This window comes from Papaver somniferum, chromosome 5 (genome assembly GCF_003573695.1).
Source record: "Papaver somniferum cultivar HN1 chromosome 5, ASM357369v1, whole genome shotgun sequence".
In the NCBI taxonomy this organism is placed as follows: domain Eukaryota; kingdom Viridiplantae; phylum Streptophyta; class Magnoliopsida; order Ranunculales; family Papaveraceae; genus Papaver; species Papaver somniferum.
Genome location: NC_039362.1, coordinates 194,334,728 through 194,352,826, shown reverse-complemented (window position 1 = coordinate 194,352,826; position 18,099 = coordinate 194,334,728). Strand labels below are relative to the sequence as shown.

The 18,099-nt window shown below is 40.2% G+C and overlaps 1 long non-coding RNA gene across 1 annotated transcript; it reads left to right on the top strand.

Annotated features, from left to right (window-relative positions):
• Nucleotides 1-15,806: 15,806 nt before the first annotated feature.
• Nucleotides 15,807-17,752, top strand: LOC113278409. The gene is made up of 2 exons (XR_003325492.1): nucleotides 15,807-16,010; nucleotides 17,275-17,752. It is a non-coding gene; the product is annotated as an uncharacterized LOC113278409 (long non-coding RNA).
• The last annotated feature ends 347 nt before the right edge of the window (nucleotides 17,753-18,099 follow it).

The following is an 18,099-nucleotide window of genomic DNA, read 5'->3' as shown; positions in this document are numbered from 1 at the left end:
CGCGTAACGGGCGCTGGTTGGCTAGGAAAGGTAGATGACGATGTTGGCTTTGAATAATGGATGAATGATAGACATTTCTGCTTTCTTGGCTACATCCATGGAATGGTGCTGCTGGCTAGATCCGCGGAGCAGCGTTGTTGGCTAGGTCCGTGGAGCGGTGCTGTTGGCTAGGTCCGTGAAGCGGTGGATGGCACTTGGCTGGCTATATCACGGAGAAGCAGGGATGGCACGACTGGCTCCTGATTTGTGGAATGGTGGATGGGCGCTGCTTTGAACGGCCAAGATGGTGCTTCCTTGGCTGGTGGAGATGGCGCTGCTTTGAACGGCTAAGATGGCGCTAGCTAGGTCATGGAATGGTGGAAAATGGCTTCAGTCCATGGAATGGTGGAAACTGGCTTCAGTTCATGAAATGGTGGAAACTGTCTTCAGTCCATGGAATGGTGGAAACTGGCTTCAGTCCATGGAATGGTGGAAACTGGATTCAGTCCGTGGAATGGTGAAACTGGCTTCAGTCCGCGGAATGGTGAAACTGGCTTCAGTCCGTGGAATGGTGAAAATATGGCGCTGGAACTTTGGCTACCAAACGGTGATACTGATGGCACTGGAACTTTGGCTACCAAGCGGTGATGATAGCGCTGGAACTTTGGCTACCAAACGGTGATGATGGCACTGGAACTTTGGCTACCAAGCGGTGATGATAGCGCTGGAACTTTGGCTTTAAATGGTGATGGTGGCGCTGATGGTTTTAGTCCGTGGAACGGTGGAAATGGCACTTGGAAGGCCTGCTGGCTAGATCACGGAATGCTGGAGCGCTAACTTAACCATAGAGTATTGTAGTCATGGAGAGTTGTCTTGACCACGGAGTGCTGGATCCATGGATAGTTGGCTTGACCACGGAGTGCTGGAGCCATGGAGAGTTGGATTGACCACAGAGTGATGGAGCCATGGAGCTAGGTTGAGCGACTGGTGTTCCTCATGCTGGCGCGCTGATGGATCGGTTATGGAGCGGAGATATTGGCACACTACTTGTTCAGTTATGGAGCATGAGTGTGGTGCGCCTAGTCATCTATTCCCGTTCATGGAGAAATAAGGAATCCTTATTCTGTTCAAACTCTAGAAACTGCGTTCGTATGAAAAGGGGTATCGACCCTCTTCTGTTTTTGTTGTTCGTCCGGCTCCTTGCTTTCATCTGCAGCATCTGGCTCCTCTTCGTCATTTGTCAGCGGTCGTAGAGAGAGCATTAATGGAAACAAAGAAATCTCCAATAGTTATAATAAATGGCAGAGAAATCCATGAGAACTCAAAGGTAGGTGCTCTCCCATGTATCCACCCAACAGTGCCATCGATCTTCTCCAAAATGTGTAATAAGGCTATGACTCCAGAAGAATGAGTATCTAACTTCTCCAGTGGATTTCAAAATTTACCAACCTCCATTGTGATCTTGGGATAGATAGTTGAAATATATGCTCGGCAATGATCATGTTAGGGCTAATCTTGGAGATTGTGGTTGTGCTGTTGGTCCATCCTTGATTTTAGGTTATTTGGTGTCTGGACTTTCTGATTGCGATGATGATATGTTGTGGATGCTTGCATGGTCGAAATCTTATAGAGCCATTGGGTGAATTAGACGAGCTGAGAGAGTTCCATTGCCGATGTGCTGCTATCAAGTCTTTAAGGACTTCGTTCCAAGCGACATCCTTTGAACCATCTTCTGAATCTTGGACTATTGCATGGAATGGGATGCGGTGAGAAGTCCCCATTTATATTTCTGTTAGATTTGATGACGTGGCCGGATATGTGAATGTATCTCTGTGGCGTACTGGGTCTTTGATGCGCGTGTACGGCTTCATGTTGAGCAATTCTTGCGGCTCGTAAAACTTCGACAGTGATGATGTTGAAATCGGAAATAAACTGGTTGAGGACTGTGAAGGCATCCCATTCTGGTAGTCCCCATGTGTAATTATCCTGAACCTATTTTCTCGTGGAAGATGTGCTTCTGCTGCATATATTGGTAAGGTGGTGACTGCGTTTAAGCTTCTAAACATGAACAAGGCTTCAGTACCCAAATGTAGCCTACTTTAATTGCATCGCCTTGAATCCACGCCTATGGGATTTGATACAATCTTATCATACTCTCCTGGATGTGATGCTGGGATGCTTGGAATATCACATGGAAAAAACATTCTGGATAACGAAGAGGTAGAAGTGAGGGAGTTATGTCGTTAATCGTGGCTCCCTCTGTCTCTTCAAGAAAAATGTTTCAACAGCGTCTCTGGAGTTATCTCATGAATGCTTGATTGTTGTCTGGGATGGAACGTGATGAGCAGTCCCCAGTCGCACTTCTCTTTGGTTACTGAAGTTGTTTTCTCTGAGTAGGCTTGGGATCCGTCGCGGCCTCGTAGAGTGTTGCAGGCGCCTTATATATTGAAAGGTGATGATATTCTTACACTACACCTTTGAAGGGTGGATTACCTTGTCGTGGCTATGATTTTTGGTTGTCCGTGTCTTCTGAGCTTTGACAGTAAAGGGATCCCGTGTAGAGCCTCAGTCCCCAAGTGTGGTTTACATGTTTCTATCTTGTATGGTCGGTGAGTTGACCATAATAAAGACATCATCTTGCATCCAAACTGGTGACACTATTACTTCTTCCACGTGAAACTAAAACAAGGAGAAGTATGGATTACCTGTGTAGTGGTTGTTCCTATGGTAAAACTATGACAAACGAGCAACAACAGTTCCTGGCAGCAGATGTGATCCGAAGTGACCACATCGTCGTGGGAACCAAAATAGGTTGGCTGAAATTGCATGGGCGTCCATGGAAGCAAAGGGATTGGCTAGATGCGTAAGCGAGTAAACCGCCCACGACCACGAGGTTTGGCAGGATGGATAAAAAAGTAGCCACAACTACGAACCTTGATTGGTTGTGATCACGATCCTTGACAGGGAGGAGTGTCGACTTCTGGAGAAAACGTTGAAGTGGAGCGGCTCTTGGAGATAAACGTTGAAGCGACTTCTGGAGTGAAACATTGAAGAGGAGCGTCTTCTGGAGGTGAGACGTTGAAGCGGCTCTTGGAGAGAAACGTTGAAGCGGAGCGGCTTCTGGAGAGAACGTTGAAGCGGCTCCTAGAGAGAAACGTTGAAGCGGAGCGGCTTCTGGAGAAAACCTTGAAAAGGAACCACTTTTGGAGCGAAACATTGAAGAGGAGCGTCCTCTGGAGGTGAGATGTTGAAGCGTCTCCTGGAACGAAACGTTGAAGCGGAGCGGCTTCTAGAGAGAACGTTGAAGCGGGGCGGCTTCTGGAGCGAAAAGTAGAAGCGGCTCCTGGAGCAAAGTTCGAAGTGCCAACGCAACACGGCTGAGAGATTGAAAATATATCTCGGCGCTGCACCTTGGAGAAATAAAAAGTCTCACACACATGCTCCGTTATAGATTACATGGTTTTGTGAACAGAGTCCCCATAAAGCATTAATGCATAACTCCACCAATTGATGCTCGTTCACATTTGGTTTATGAAAATCTAACACCGAATCCTGAATCCCTTGACTAATCGTTCAGATGTTCATTGTTTCGCTCCTTTTGAGTTGTGGCCATGTCTGTCGGAGCCTTAGAAAAAACTTCTTGTATTTCCATCAAATCACCAATGGTAATCAGGGATCGGCTCCCCCAGTCTCTCGTCCTGATGGTGGAGTAGCAGCGGCTCTGGTGACTATTGGAGGTCTCACACTTGAAGAAACATTGGGGGTGGCGGCAGCGGCTCTGGCTTTGGTGACTGGAGGTTTAACGCCTGAAGGAACGTTTTTTGCGCCGCTGGTGTTGGAAGGTGGCATATTAATGCCACTGGAAGAAAAATTAATACCAAGAGTAATCTCAGCGCTAGTGTTTTCAGGGTTTGTTGCTGATCCGGACCTGAGTTCTACCATCTTGAGATCGGGATCGAAAAAATGAAATTGGAAATTGGTATTGCAACCGAGAGATTAATCTCCCACTGTGGTCGCCAATTGTTTGTGGGTGAAAACTTTTTCTGATGGTTTTGGTAAATTTGGGTGTATGGATGAGAAACGAATCTAAACCCTAAAAAGTGCACTGTACGGGAGTACTTTTGATTCGAGAGATCAATCTGTACAATCCTAGCCTAATCCAAGAAATGTCCATTCCAGGCTTGCTTCGGTCACAAAGTGAAGGAGAAGGGTTGGTCTTAGGAGGGAAGCGAGAAGAGTATTGAGACCAGAATCGTTGATTTTGAAGGTGTGGTTGTTTATGACTTGTATCTGAAAGTAAAACTGGCAAGCAGAATGGAAATCTACTAGGTAATTTCTATATATTGTATCGTTGTCGACCAAAACTTGTTTTTTGGTGAAAATAGGTGAAGCCTATTTATACAAGTCATATTGAAACGTGCCCTGATCTCGTAGGAAGTGGAAACAATTGAGTGGTGCAAGAATAGAGTAACATGTAACCGTCGGTCATTATGCTTCCATGATGAAGGAAGTGAATTCGGTTACACCGTTACTTTTTACCACCACTATTGTCCTGCTTCGTGACACTTTCTTGTAACGGGTGCATTACACGCCGCACACTGTAAACCGCCAGACCAATACCCTGATGAGCATCCCCCAGTTTGTGACATGTTTGATGTCTCGAGTGTTTTCGTGGAAAACATGTAGCAATTTGCTACGTGTGGCAAGTCAAAGTCAAGGGACTTATTGCAGAAAAATAGCATGTAATGCTATTAGGCTCGTTTTGGCTAGTCGCCTAAAACTTGCGACAGGTTTGTCAGTTCGGTGGAGAACTTCGATGGCTGAGATCGCATCTCATGAAGAAGGGTAGCCGTTGATTATGGCTACCTTGTGTTGGCGCCTGATAATGGCGTGGTGGCGTTTTGGTATACGCCAGTGTAAATGTGGCTTGGCTGGCATGGCTCATGCATGCCAGTGGCACGGTGGTGCAAGTGGCGCCTGGCATAGCCATGGCTACTAGATTTAGGCAGCTAGTCTCCTGAAACTTGCCACAAATCTGTCAGTTCGGTGGAGAAGTTGGATGGATGAGATTGTAATTCAGGAGAGAGGGTGGCCGTTGATTATGGCCACATTCTGTTGGCACCTATTAATGGCATAAAGGCATAGTCGTGCCTGTGATGTTGTGGCATGTCCAAAGCTAGGATTTGGCTCTGTGGCCAAAATCAGGGCTTGGAGGAGTGTCCAAGGCTAGGATTTGGCGTCGTGGACAAAGTTAGGGTTTGGCGACGTGGCCAAGGATAGGATTTGGCGATGTGGCCAAAGTTAGGGCTTGGCGGCATGGCCAAGGCTAGGATTTGGCATCGTGGCCAAAGTTATGGCTTGGCGGCGTGGCCAAGTCTAGGATTTGGCGTCGTGGCCAAAGTTAGGGATTGGAGGCATGGCCAAGGGTAGGATTTGGCGTCGTGGCCAAAGTTAGGGCTTGGCGCCATGGCCAAAGTTAGGGCTTGGCGGCATGGCCAAAGCTAAAGTGGCTCGTGGCATGTTACTGCGGCAGAGTGGCATGTTGGCATGGTGATTAATATGTTGTTGTGGCAGGGCGCGTTTGGCTTGCCAGTTAGTATGGTGGCGCGGCAGGGCGCGTTTGGCCTTTAATGTATGGTGGCGAGTTTAGAGCGACTTGATTGCTCAAGAAAAGCGGTCGACCAAACATAAGGCGCGACCACATCTCTAGTGATTGTGGCGCATTTTAAAGTGACCTGATTGGTCGGTAGGAAGGAGAGGGGCCGACCAAGCATGAGCATGACTGTAGCATCCAAATATCGCACAAGTATTTGTAAGTGTGCGAGATTCATAAAAGACTGTGCGATAATGTCGCACGGAGGATAAGAAATAAAAGGAAATATGAAATAAAAGGAAATATGAGCTGTCATCCACTAGGTAGCATCCTATATAAAGAGAAAGGTAGGAGAGAGAAAAGTAACTTGTATTATTATTATCTTCTTATTCTTTCCCAAAAACCAGAGAGAGAGAGAAAAAGCTCCAAATAGTCATTAATGGAGTCTCAATGTAATTCAATGATCATAGTGAAACCTAACCCCGTGGATGTAGATCAAATTGATCGAACCACGTAAATCTTGTGTCTTATTTTCTATTTTCATTATCTTTATCTTTATTTTCATATCAAATAAGTTTAGATCTAGAAATTATAGTCATGATAATACAAGGGGTGTGTTGTAGGATTTCCTGCAACTAGATAATGCGCTAGAAACAGGGAACGAGTAAAGGATTTATCCTTCCTGTAACTTGTTGATTCAAGAAATTTTCATGAAGATTAGCTACTGTTCATATTTTTATAGATCTACAAAATTTAGGTTCAAAAATGGAAATTTTATGGAAGAAATCACACTTTCAGGGAGTAAACATTATCAACAATTCAAAGACATGAAAAGAGTGAGAGAAAAAATTAGTTGTTGTGGTGAAATTTAAGGGGAAAATGGAAGTTTCAGTGGAAGATTTTCATGTTCAGGAAAAGAAGGAAAATGTGAAAGAAGTTAAGGAAGGACGAAGAAAAGATAAGAGGCAGATGCTGCAATTTCTATCACAAACAGAAATTCGCACAGATGGTTTGAGCTGGAGCGAGTAAGCGATAGGTCACGGGTTCGAATTTCATAGAGACACATATTTTTCATTTTCTTCTCATTTGCATGGGAGAATAAAAGAATAAGAGAAATATTGTGCGTTTATTTCGCAAAGAAATCCTTGAACAGTTGGTCAAGAGAACAATATGTACGTTCCTGGTCGCAAGTTCGAACTTCCCTGCGTGCATAGTTTTCTTCTTTTTTACAGATAGCGAAAAATGAATAATTTCACAATATTATTTCATTAGTTCGCAAAAAAGAGGTAGCACAGTTGGTCAAGCTTCGTAGAGTGAGTTATAAGACTCGAGTTCGAATCCTTCATCAAGCTTAATTTTTCGCACATTTTTGAAATCCTAAAGGCGGAGAAATGGAATAAACTACAACATTGTGTGTTTCTTTCGCAAGCAACAAGTAGCAAAGATGGTCAGAGAAGGAGTATGCAAACTAGAGGACATGGGTTCGATTCTCCCTGCGACCAAATAATTTTTGCTTCGCAGATATTCATTTCACAGAGTTGATATTTGATTACTTCGCACAGTCTTTGATTATTTTGCAAGAGAGGGTTAGCACAGTTGGTCAGGAGGCATGAATGCAAGCAGCAGGTCGCGGGATGCAAATATTCATTTCGCAGAGTTGATATTTGATTACTTCGCACAGTCTTTGATTATTTAGCAAGAGAGGGTTAACACAGTTGGTCAGGAGGCATGAATGCAAGCAGCAGGTCGCGGGATCAATTCTTGCTTCTCGCATGTTTATTTTTATTATGTGGAATTTATACAGAGTTGCCTCTTACACAGTTGGAATTTGATTACTTCGCAAGAACTTTGATTATTTCGCAAAAGAGGCTTAGCACAGTTGGTATGGTGCGAGAAAATCCAAGAAGCAGATAAGTGTTCAAATCTCACTTCTCAAACTTCTTTTTGCTGCGCGAAATTCATACATTTCAAGGCATTTATTCACTTCTCTGATAACAACAACGACTCACATGAAAGATAAGTACCACTTCCTTGAACATTTTACTTTATAATAAGAACGAATAAAAAGATTTTTGATTTGATTTACAAAAAGCGATTCAATCGCACGATAACAAAAATTTCAAGATTTCAAAAATTACAAAAATTACTAAGATTTCAAGATTTAAAAAAAAATCCACTTATATATATTTCTAGAATATTTCTTTTACAGAAAATAAAATATTTTTGATTTGATTTACAAAGATTTCAAAGATTTCAAGATTTCAAAGATTATAAAGATTACTAAGATATCAAGATTACAAAGATTTCAAAATTACAAAGATTGCGAGATTTCAAAATTACAGAAAACTGAGAAAATTCAATTTACATATTTCTCTAGAATATTTCTTTTGCATAGAATAAAAAGATTTTTGATTTGATTCAGAAAACGCGATAGAATCGCAGAATTACAAATATTTCACAACTACAAAGATTTCAGAGTTACCATGTATTAGAATTTCTTTGAATACTTATTTTGATTCAAGTAATATGATATTATAAGAATGAAAAAATGAATGAAAGAGATGACAGAAATGAAAAGATGAATGAGAGAATAAAGAAACGCGAACATTTTGCAGAAACAAAGAGACGCGAAAATTTCGCAGAAACGCGAATAAAATTTCGCAGATAGGGGCGAACCTTTATGGCGTACACCCTAGTACGCGAATAAAATTTCGCAAGAGGAAAATGTAAAACCTAAAGTACGTCATATAAGGGGGTACATGTTTCATGTCTCAGGGAAAGGTTACACCGCCCCCGGAACCTGAGTTATGGAGATTTGGGGTCAATAAAGCCCATCCGGGAGAGGCACCTTGGATTCTCAACTTGAGCATATGACTTGGATTGGGAGACTAAGGTAATAAGGACTCTCTCAAGGAGTGCAGATATGATCAAGGCGCCGAGGTACACGGTTGAGTCAAGAGTGACGAGGGCGTTTGAAGCGTTCTTGCCATTCTTGACAAGTCTTGGCTTATACTGCACTCGGGTTGAAGAAAACCCCACTTAGGGTGCAGTGTCGTAACCATAAGACATATAGGTAAAAAGGACAAGAGGCTGCGAAAACAACTGGTTGTTGTTAAGACTGGATGGGAGGAGCTAACCTTGTATGGTAGAAGTACGCCTCCTTGAAGGGGCAACCAGGGGGGAGATAAGGGCGGCACCCTCTATTAGGGAGATGATAAGTGTCTTAAGACGCCAATGTCATGAGCCTTTTTACTCGCAAGGGTATTAAGGCTTGTCATATTTGTGCAACAATCCTGAAGAGGCAATAATACTAGAGAAAAAGATAAGACGAGATCAATGGGTCATTACATGAAAGTGTGAAGATGTCCTGCGATTTCGTCGCAAGACGACACTGTCATGGGGCTTTATTTTTGCAAGAATATTTAGGCCTTTCATATTGTCGCAACAATCCTGAAGAGGACATAATACAAAAAAAAATTTAAGTGCAAAGACGTCCTGCGATTTTGTCGCAATGACAAGAGGTGGCAAAATAAAAATTTTAACTAGGAAGGAAAAATAAGACCACATAAGAAAATGAGTAAGCAAGTAAGATTGCGAGAATGACTATATGTAAGCAAACAAGCTTGCGAATATGTACATGGAAATGAAACTGAGGCAGTGAAAATGCCGCAGACTTGATATTATGATCATACTATTGTGAGATACTAATAGTGCAGGAAAAAGGAAAGATGAAACACAAGTAAGAACTTGTGAGGAACAATAACTACACGAAGAGAAATGCATACACTAAAGAAAAAGCCAGAGAAATGAAGAATGGAAGTAATTTAAAGCTACATCAATTTTAGACGGAAAAATGAGCTAAGTAACGCAAACATTAGCTATACATTGCAATAGATAAGCATTCTCATCATACAAACATCATACTCGCATCATAAAAGCATTGCATAAGCATTTCATAACATAAACATCGCACATTTCATAACATAATCATCACATAAGCATTATATTCGCACAAGTACTTTACAAAAATGTACGGAATAATATTGCAGAACTTCGCAATAATTTCGCAGAATTTTTCAGAATTTCGCAGAATTTTTCATAATTTTGTAGGATTATTCAGAATTTCGCAGAATGTGTCAGAATTTCGCAGGATTATTCAGAATTTCGCAGAATGTGTCAGAATTTCGCAGGATTATTCAGAATTTCGCAGAATGTGTCAGAATTTCGCAGGATTATTCAGAACTTCGCAGAATGTGTCAGAATTTCGTAGGATTATTCATAGTTTCGTAGGATTATTCAGCATGTGTCAGAATTTCGCAGAATGTGTCAGAATTTCGCAGAATGTGTCAGAATTTTGCAGAATGTGATTATTTCGCAGAATATGATTATTTCGCAGAATGTGATTATTCCGAACCATATGATCATTTCACGTAATTACTTCGCAAAATTATAAGCAACTTGAAGAGATTATACTATCGCATGAGCACAAAACATGAGACAGAGGAAAGATGAGAATAAAGAAACAATTCGCACATTCAACATTTTCTCAAAGATTCTACCCTCATAAATAAAGAACAAAGGAAACTATGGATTACCAAGAAAACATTTTATTTTCTTTATCTTCTCGGCAAGAATCACCAAAAATGGAGTAATAATTCCGCATGAATAGAGGCAATACTTATTATTCTCATTCAAGGACGGATACTTCTTACATTTCGAGAATTGATTATTTCTTATACTTCATCAAGGATACTTCATGCTTCTTATACTTCTTCAAGGATACTTCATACTTCGCATACTTCAAAAGATGATACTTCTTATATACTTCGCAACATTCTGGAACTTCACAAAAGAATAGAGGCAAGTACGTACTTTTCAAATCCAGTATTCTTTCGCTCGTTTCTTCATCAACAAAGATCAAAGACTACTCCAACAACTACAACAATGGATTTTTTCCTGAAGATCGCTCTTCAAGCAATATTCAAGAAAAAAGAGGCAGGATATAGGATCTAAATATCACACAAGTATTTGTAAGTGTGTGAGATTCATAAAAGGTTGTGCGACAATGTCGCACGGAGGATAAGAAATAAAAGGAAATATGAAATAAAAGGGAATATGATTTATCATCCACTAGGTAGCATCCTATATAAACAGAAAGGTAGGAGAGAGAAAAGTAACTTGTATTATTATTATCTTCTTATTCTTTCCCAAAAACCAAAGAGAGAGAAAAAGCTCCAAATACTCATTAATGGAGTCTCAATGTAATTCATATGTAATTCAGTGATCATAGTGAAACCTAACCCCGTGGATGTAGATCAAATTGATCGAACCACGTAAATCTTGTGTCTTATTTTCTATTTTCATTATCTTTATCTTTATTTTCATATCAAATAAGCTTAGATCTAGAAATTATAGTCATGATAATACAAGGGGTGTGTTGTAGGATTTCCTGCAACTACAATGGCTACACTTCTGGTGTGAGTGTGGCGGCTTTAGAGCGACCTGATTGGTTGATGGGAAATAGGGCCGGAAAGTATGGGCCCAGCCACAACTTATGTGCGTGTGGCGAGTTTAAAGCGATATGATTGGTCGAGGGAAATATGGCCGGTTTAGGATGGGGCGTTGCCAATGGCAAGTGGCGCCAGCTGGCCTAAGGCATGGCCACGCCTTCCTTTACTGCTGCCGGCTCTCTGTTTTCTGATTCTGGGCGAGGTTTTGCACCTAATAATCCATGGCGGATTAATTTCCTAGTTTGACTAGGTTTACTTTCGACAAGCAAGGTCTGGTATACTGCGCAAGGCGCAAAAGTAATTAATTGAATTCTATGTGTTGACACAGAGTTATTTAAGTTCATTGCCAGAGAGCAGCATGCTTTCTGATTGAATACCTTATGCAAAGACCTTATCCTTGATATTTGGAAATTCGTGCTACTCTGCTGCGAGTGAACACAAATTGTCATGCCATATCAACACTAAGGGTTCAGTCGGGGAACGTAGCATAGAAAGAATTCGAAGAAACTTCTATTAAGCGAATATAGGCAAGGCGCCGAAATTTACAGAACATCTGGGATGGTTTCTACATTAGACAGTCTGGATAAATTTATGTAAATATATTGAATGGCTCAATAAATATGCTAGTGGAGAGGTTAACACTCATGGCTCCGTTTTCTTACAGAGTGACGTTACATCAGATACAAGGCTTTACAAATTTAACCCTAAGCTAAAAACCACCATCAACACTTAGATCGTATGATCGATATTTGTAATTGGTGTTAGCGATCCTAGTAATTGTTATGACCGATCGCAAAAGAGTTGTTATCGATCCTTGTAATTAGCGTAACTGGTCTTGGTAATTGGTGTAACCGATCCTAGTGACTAGTGTAACTGATCACAAGTAATACCATGAGAATGTGGTAACCTGTAACACCCCGTGTTTTTAGCATGGCGCATGCTAAAAGATGCGCCATTGCTAGAGATGAAGCTTCATCCAAATATTCCGTTGCATGTGAGATGCATTTGGCCCGGGGCCAATATCCGGTGCCAAGTAAAGCACATCGTGTATGCATATTGGCTAAGGCCAATATGACACTAGTTGGAGGCTACATTGGCCAAGAGCCAATCTTGCATCAAATGATGCATTAATCCAGTTGGGTAGATGGGCTTGAATATGTACAACCAACATGGATGGACATCAGGTTGGTAATGTACATACATCACGGCTGGGCATAGGAGTGTCCTACGGGCCAAAGCTATAATACAGACATCCTGGCTGGACATCGAGTTGACATTTGAATGGACTATGGGCCAAAGTCGGAAATACAGCCATCACGGCCCTTCAACGGTTTTGGCCCAAGAAGTGTTCAGCCATCCTGGCCGGGCATATGAGCTAGCATGTTAGCCAGAACTGAGTGTACATCCATCTTGGCCGGTTATTCAGGAAAATACATGGCAAATGCCATGAATAGTAAAACTGGGGAGTTGATGAAGGATTTTTGCTCCCCCAATTTGAGTTCTAAAAATGTCAAATTAACATATATAGGGAGGGGTAGTTGGTTAAAGGTGCATATGCGGACCATGTACCAAGTAAGCTTCACAGCTTAGCCGTAACGCTATGAATGATACCTAAGGTTCGTTCTAAGTTGCGTAGCCTTACGAATGGAGCATATGATGTTGAGGAATCACTATGCCATTCCACGGACTCGATGATGCATCACTTGGATGTATTTGACGGAACGGCCTATACGGACTAGGCCATTACCACTATTGCTTGGCCACAACCTAGCAAACGAGTTGGATTAAGTTTCTGTCCCTTCGATGATGAAGTACGGTCTATGCTTGATTCCTTTAGAGTAGGTAAGGATACATAGGCAGCCGCAATGAGTTGCAGCATTTCCGGTCTAGTACGTTGGCCCCTCATATCATCTAAGCTCGGTAGCTCGATGCAAGAGATGATTGCGGCTAGACTTGATGAGGAATGTTGCATGCCAGCAAGTGGATGCTCATACTTCCTATCAAGATACGAAGATTCGGTAAAACGGAGTAAGAGAATGGCAATAGTCATAGAGCGTCCTATGCCTAAGTCCACGGCTTTTGCCTTAAGTATGTATATGACACGGGAGCTGACGGTTGCTCATATAGATAGTAAATTTAGTGATGAATTACCTATGTTAAGGCACAAACAGTGATGCGTGCAATACGCATTGGTCATAACCTCTATGGCTTGAACTCTTGGCAACGGCCTAATGGCCTTATACCCTTCTGCGAACAAGGGTGACTTTGAAACAGTGTGGAAGCTAAGTTAGCTACATCATGCTCAACAAGCATGCTTGCAAGGGAAAGATGAACTTGCATTTGCCTAGCCTTAAAGGCCCGGATCTTAGCTTCATCATGGCGCATCGGGGAGATTACACCCTGCGGGCCAACGCGCCAAAGGCGTAATTTTCCGGTCCGTCATATAACCGATCCTGGTAGTTGGCGTAACTGAAAATGCGGGGGTCTAACAACAACACCCAATAATTCATTTGGAAATCTGAGAGGACTTAATCCAATATACTTTCTAGATAATCAACTAGACAGTCAGACCCAATCTAGAATAAAGTATATCAAAGAGTTTAATATCTCTAACTCTTAATTCAATCCGCAATCAGCAAATAGAAATCTGCGAGCCTGATTGAATATAAGAGAAAGTACTTGAACGGTACCAAAGAATAATGTTCAAGTGTCAATCAATGTAAATCAACAAACCAAGGTTGGATATTCTAATTGATTGATCTTAACGCACAAACTGTGATATATTTCAATTATATAACAAAATATAATGGAAAAAAAACACGAACACCAGAATTTTGTTAACGAGGAAACCGCAAATGCAGGAAAACTCTGGGACCTAGTCCAGAATGAACACCACACTGTATTAAGCCGCTACAGACACTAGATAGCCTGCTACCAATTAACTTGGGACTGGAATGTAGTTGAAACCTAATCAATTTCACATTGATTCAAGGTACAGTTGCGATCCTTACGTCTCTGATCCCAGCAAGATACTACGCACTTGATTCCCTTAGTCTATCTAACCCACAACCAAGAGTTGATACGACCCAAAGTCGAAGACTTGATAGACAAATATGTCTCACACAGAAAAGTCAATAGAATTGAATAAATCTTTCTCCCACAGAAATACCCAAAAGTTTTTGTTCCGTCTTTTGATAAATGAAGGTGAACAGGAACCAATTGATAAACCGGACTTATATTCCCGAAGAACAACCTAGTATTATCAATCACCTCACAATAAACTTAATCGACTAGCGAAACAAGTTATTGTGGAATCACAAACGATGAGACGAAGGTGTTTGTGATTACTTTTCTATCTTGCCTATCGGAGATATTAAATCTCGAGCCAATTATCTAAATTCTACTCAACACGAAAGAAATAAAAAGATCATATCACGCAACTAAAAAGATAATAGTTGGGTCTAGCTTCACAACCCCAATGAAGTCTTCAAGTCGTTAACCTACAGGGTCTCGAGAAGAAACCTAAGGTTAAAGGAGAATCAACTCTAGTTATGAAGCTAGCTAGTAGCACATAGGAGGTGTGGGGATTAGGTTTCCTAGTTGCTAGAGTTCTCCTTTATTTAGTTTTCAAATCAGGGTTTGCAATCCAAGTTACCTTGGTAACAAAGCATTCAATATTCACCATTAGATGAAAACCTGATTCAACCAAGCTAATATATTTCAACTGTTAGATCGAACTTAGCTTGTTACACAGAAATGAAATGTGCCCTCATTTAGGTTTATGTAACCGTACCTAAACGTGTACGCCATGTTGATTCACAAATAGTTAACCGAGGTTAGCCATATGATTATTCTCATATCAACCTTATTCATCTCAACCATAACTAGTTCAAATGACTCAAATGAAACTAGTTAAAGAGTTGTTCAATTGTTATGGAAAACACAATTGAAACCAAATCGGTTTGATTCACTTGAATCAATCATGAACATTATAGCCACAATTTGCAAAGATTACATTCCTTATGATTTAAATGTTTAAGTTCATGAACTGACCGATTTGACAAAGTAACCAGCTTAAGTATGCGTACTTAAGCAACCAGATTTGAGTTTGTTAAACTCAGCAAAAAAATTCGGTTCGAAAACTTTCACCAGTATGCGTACGGGTACGAATACTTAAGGTCACTAGTTTAGGAGTTTGTAATTCCCAAACTCAGAAGATATTTTCGGTTCGAAAACTTCCGCCAGTATGGGTACGCATACTTATCTTGTCTCCTTCACCAATTTCGTATACACACATATGCATACTCTTGGTTCCCGGTTTGTGGATTTATACACTAATGTGCGAACACACTATATATGCTTATATACAAACATGGTTACATCATCAACTTTTTATTTCAATCATTGAAACATTCTTCTATAATGACAATAGTCGTTTTCACACACTATTAGCATCAAAGCAATTTTCAAGATATTGAAATAATCATTATCGAAACATTGCAAGCCAACATCAAATGATTGTATCGCACAAACCATGTAAGATGTTACTCGGCAATTTTCTCATGATATAAGATGAACTTGGTCGAAGCGAAAGCTTACCAACACATATTTCGAGAAATATTTAAGCGAGATATACTCGGCTCGAAATCTCAAATCTTATACTAATATAAAGAAAAAAGGTGTTTTTCAACCGTGGCCATCCTTTTTTACCAAAATGTAACCTCCCCTTTTTTTTTTGCTCACTTTTGCGTAAACTTTAAATAAACGAAGGGTTAATTGGTGTGCATTCCATTATACTTCAATTATTTCATATTCCGCTTTAGTTCTCGAGAAGAAAACTTTCATATTCCACAAATCATCCTACAGACTCTTAATCTCTCGAACATCTACAACCATCGGGGATTCTCTGCAATTTCTTCAAGGTTATCGTATGTTTTCCCATCTCTGTAGCTCATCTGAACGCATCTATCTATCATTAAAAAGATTTTTATTTCATCAAACCCTGGATTCTATTTTTCTATTAAAACTTTGATTGTAGTCAGAATCTTTGTTTACTGTTTTGGGTGGAAGATTTATTTAGCTGTTGTTAGTTAAATGAAAACGATGTTCAGTTGTCAACTTTTTTCGATGAAATTATATTTTGGGAACTCCATCTGTTTGTAGAAATGCTTGAGAGGAAAACGATGTTCATTTTGCAACTCTTTTTACGGTTTCTTGCTAACTTCACGCTCAGTCATAAGTTTGTGAACCTTAATTGCTGGATGAATTGCATATGAACAAAATAAATTGAGGTATTTGAGTAGTAATCTATATTATTTCTTTGCACTATGTGAATATTTAGATGCATGTGATTGTTTCTTTTAAGTGATTCTTTAGCCAAGGCATAAAACATTTCAATGACATGCATGATTATGGAAACTTGAGAGACTGGAACTTGAGAGACGAATTTGTATGCTGACTTTCAATCAATTACATAGGAGTGGTTCGACTATTGAGCTTGCAATGTGTGCTTAACAGATTCTCGCAGCTAAATTTATAATTCCTCTATTATGGGTTCCACATTTGATTCCTTAATAAAATAAGTTTTGATTCGTTTGAACTTACCATCAAAGATTGTAGTTCATGAGCTCCAACTGTTTGTGGGCATGTCAAAGACAACGCAAACACTGCTAACCTAAGTGAGTTACTGTTCGTGCCTCTATTGTTTGATACTTCCGCGAGCATCTGCAAGTTAGATGCATAAATATAGCCCAATTTTGATTTAGCAATTAGATATCATGGCGCCAATTGTGTAACCTAATTTCTCTTGGAAAGGCACATTTTCTACTTGGTATTAGATTAAAATTTAGGCCTTCCTTTATAGTTTTCTACTGAAATATTCTTGGTGTCAAGTTTCACTGTTGCGGTAGAATGTCGTTAATGATCAGCACACCTCATCGAATTCTCGCCCTAATGGATTTCTGACAAATTGTAACAGTGCAGTAAATTGCGGATGTTTGAATTTGGTCCTTACTATCTAACGTTTGTTTTGTGTTCAATTTGATTCCTTTACTTTCTTTGTATTTCTGTATTTATAATTTTGGAAGTTATAGGAATATAATATTATAAGTGGAGGGTGAGGTTTGCTAAAATCGTTCATGAACTTTGTTTTGTGCTTAATTCATTTTAAACACGTTCTTTAATTGAATGCAGAAATTGGATGATTTGATATATTGAAGAATGCAAGTTTCTCATTAAAGATATCATTGTCCCACAAGGAAATTGCTAACATTCATGGATCCTAGACTAGATGGGGAAGGAAGGCAAGGTAAGCACAGTTGGTACAATGCAAATATTGTTGCTTATTGAACTATGTGTATTCCAAGCTTCTTCCAGCATATATAGTTGATGTAGACCCGGATGAGGTAGATGTAGCCGATGGAACAATGTTGGTGTTGTCACGATATACGACCCAATCCACTTGTAGACCTGGGTTTTTTTTTGACAATCTGTTGATATTGGATTTCATCCATGGAGGTGTAGGGTGCTACCACCTTACGAAAGCAAAGTGATATTTGGTCTTTGTATTTTTCACGTGCTTTCCTCTATATCATGTAAAAGCCGCATGCAAAAACACTTCTGCTGCTTCTTTATTATTTTGGTAAATAGATTTATTTATTTTTGTAACGAAGTTATAGGACCCAAAGTTCAATTTTATTTTGGGATTGAGTGGCAGGCGCATCGCGCGTGCGTTTTACACTAGTGTGTAAAGAGAAAACTATATCTTAACACGACTTATGTCTCAATATAGGAGATAGTAGAAATAGACTTTCCAAGTGATAGATGAGTTCAAGTCTCCACATATCTTTTGTCGAAGAAGTTCCACAAGCTCCCCTTAGTAGTTCTTCGTCTTCAAATGATTAACTCTGTGAAATCTTATATCAACTACACTATCTATGTCCTAGTCCGAGACATCTATAAATAGGCTAGAAATCAAGACTTATAGTTTTGATCACTAACATTGACAAACATGCTTGA